The following is a 3,423-nucleotide window of genomic DNA, read 5'->3' as shown; positions in this document are numbered from 1 at the left end:
AAAACGACCTTTGGGGGTCCAACTCCCCCCTTGTGTTATGGGGGGGGGCCCAAAAAAAGGGACCTGGGGACCCCCCCAATTCCCTTTGTGTGTTATGAGGGGGCCCCAGAAACGACCCCCGGGGTCCGAATCCCCCCTTTGTGTTTTGGGGGGGGCCCCAAAAGGGACCTGGGGACCGTCCACCCCCCTTGTGTCACGTGTTTGTACGGGGGGAGGGGGCTAAAAGGACCCCGGGGGTCCAACCCCCCTTTGTGTTATGGGGGGGCCCCAAAAAGACCCCTGGCCCCACCCCCCTTTGTGTATGTCTATGGGAGTCCCCTCAAAAGGCCTCCGGGGACCCCCCACCCCCTCCCCCAATGTGTGTGTTCGGCCTCCCCCCCCGGGGGGGGGGGTCCGGGGGCCCCCCTAGTTCCGTGTGAACCCCCCCCCGGGACCCCCCTAGTCCGTGTGTCCCCTCCCCCCCCCCCCGTTTTGTGTCTGTGTGTGGGGCCGGGGGGGGGCCCCTAAAGCCATAAAACCCCCCAATAAACCTCCCCCCCCCTAAAAAAAACCCCAAACGCGCAACGCCTGAGCCTCTCTGGGGTGGGGGGGACCTTGGGGGACATTTGGGGACACGGAGGGGCTTTGGGGACACGGGGGGAACATTGGGGGGACATTTGGGACACGGGGGGGGCTTCGGGGACACTTGGGGACTTGGGGGCGGCTTTGGGGGGACATGGGGGACACGCGGGGGGTTAGAGACACGGAGCGACATCTGGTGACATGGGGGGGCATGAGGGGGCTTTGGGGACATGGAGGACAAGGAGGGACATGGGGGGATGGGGGGGACATTTGGGGACATGGTGGGGCTTGGGGGGGGCTTTGAGGACATTGGGGGACAAGGGGGACGGGGGGGAACATGGGGACACCATATCCCCATATCCCGTATACCATCCCCCATATCCCCCCACATCCCCTCGTCCCCTGCCTCCATCCCCGCCCCCCTCTCTCCCCCTCGCCTCCCCACTCCCCCCCGCCCCTCCAGCGCCGCCGCCGCTCCCGAAAGGAGCCGAACGGAGCCGAATCTTTCCGAACGATCCCGAACCGGAGCCGAAGACGAGCCGAGCGGAGGCGAAGTGGCCCGAAGAGGAGCCGAACCGGAGCCGAACGGACCCGAACGGGGCCGAAGAGGAGTCGAAGGGACCCGAACCCGGATCCGAAGGGTCCCGAACCGGAGCCGAAGAGGAGTTGAACGGACCCGAACGGAGCCGAAAGGAGCCGAACGGAGCCGAACCGGAGCCGAAGGATCCCGAAAGAAGCCGAAGCGGACCCGAATCGTTCCGAACGATCCCGAACCGGAGCCTAACGGAGCCGAAGGGTCCCGAACCGGAGCCGAACTGTCCCGAAAGAAGACGAAGAGAAGCCGAACCGGGCCCGACTCGGTCCGAACGATCCCGAACGGAGCCGAACGAAGCCGATCGCGGGCGGGGGCCGGAGGGGCCCCGGCGGCCGCTGGAGCGATGCTGCGACCCGGCCCGGTGAGTGGGACCCCCCCCAGTATAGACCAGTAACCCCCAGTATAGACCAGTAATCCCCAGGATAGACCCGACCCGGTGAGTGGGACAGCCCCAGTATAGACCAGTAACCCCCAGTCTGGACCTGTAACCCCCATTATAGACCCGGCCCCCCTCCGCATCCCTCCCAGTATGGACCAGTCCCTCCCTCCGGCCCTCTCAGTATGGACCAGTCCCTCCCAGTCCAGCCCAGTTCCCTCCTCCCGCCCTCCCCCACACCCCGGGTACCCTTTTTGGGGGGGTCGTTTGAAGGGGTCGTTTTAGGGGGTCGGTTTTGGGGGGGGTCATTTTTGGGGGTCGTTTTGGGGGTTCGTTTGGGGGGGCAGGTTTGGGGGTCGTTTTAAGGAGTTCAGTTTGGGGGGTCGTTTTGGGGGGTCCCCGTTTAAAGGGGTCGGGTTTGGGGGGGGTCAGTTTGGGAGTCCCCGTTTTAGGAGGATTCAGTTTGGGGGGAGTCATTTTGGGAGGTCAGTTTGGGGGTCCCAATTAAGGGGATCGGTTTAGGGGGTTTGCTTTGCGGGTCCCCTCGGGGAGGTTCGTTTCTGGGGTCCCCCCCATAGGGCCCTCCCCCATCTATAGCCCCCCCCACCCCCATAATTAGAGGCTACAGGGCCCCCCATCTATAGGAACTCGCTGTCTATAGGAGCTATAGGACCCCTTCAGCTCTATAGGACCCCCCAATAATTAGGCCCCCCCCATCCGTAGGGGCTATAGGATGTCTCCCTAATTAGGGGCTATAGGGCCCCTCCAGCTCTGTAGGACCCCTCATAATTAGGGCCCCCCATCCATAGGGGCTGTAGGACCCTCCAGGGCTCCTCATTTCCAGGGTCCCCTCAAGCCCCCCCCAAATCTGTGGGGGCCAAACGGGGGAGGGAGGAGGGGTGCGAACATGCGTGTGAGCCCGCGTGAACACGTATGTGTGTGCACAGGTGTGTGTGCACAGGTGTGAACACGTGTGTGTGCGCACAGGTGTGAACATGTGTGTGTGTGCACAGATGTGTGTGCACAGGTGTGTGTGTGCGCACAGGTGTGTGTGCACAGGTGTGTGTGGACAGGTGTGAACACGTGTGTGTACACAGGTGTGTTTGTGTGCACAGGTGTGTGTCTGTGTGTGCACACGCGTGTGAGTGCGTGAACACGTATGTGTGTGAACAGGTGTATGTTCACACGTGTGTGTCTGTGTGCAGGTGTGTGTATGTGCGTGTTCACAGGTGTGTCTGTGTGCACAGCTGTGTGTTCGCAGGTGTGTGTGCACACGTGTGTGTCTGTGTTTGCACAGGTGCGTTCACACACGTGTGTGTGCACGTGAAGGTCACATGTGTGTGTGTTCACACCTGGTGTGTGTGTTCACACGCATGTTCACCCCTGGGGGGGTGTGTGTTTTCACATACGTGTTCACACCTGGTGTGTGTTCACACACGTGTTCACACGTGACCTTCCTGTGTCCTGGGACACCGTGGGCCCCCCTGTGCCCCTCCAGGGCAGTTTTGGGGGGTCCCTGTTTGGAACTGGGAGGTCCCTGATTGACATTTGGGGGTCCCTGCGTGGTTTTGGGGGGTCTCCTCTCAGTTTTGGGAGTCCCTGTGTGGAGTTGGGGGTCCCTAATTGATGTTTGGGGGTCCCTGTGTGGTTTTGGGGGGTCCCCACATGATGTTGGGGGTCTCTGTGTGGTTTTGAGGGGTCCTTGTGCTGGTTTTGGGGGTCTCCGTGTGGCTTTGAGGGTCTCTGTGTGTTGTTGGGGGGTCCCTGGTTGATGTTTGGGGATCTCTGTGATTTATTGGAGTGCCTTGTGCTGGTTTAGGGGGATCCCTGATTGATGTTTGGGAGTCCCTCTGTGTTGTTGGGGGTCCCCATGATTTATTGGGGGTCCCTG

The sequence above is a fragment of the Corapipo altera genome, unplaced genomic scaffold (genome assembly GCF_003945725.1).
Source record: "Corapipo altera isolate COAL_440 unplaced genomic scaffold, ASM394572v1 130487, whole genome shotgun sequence".
Lineage (NCBI taxonomy): Eukaryota > Metazoa > Chordata > Aves > Passeriformes > Pipridae > Corapipo > Corapipo altera.
This window is presented reverse-complemented; position numbering follows the sequence as displayed.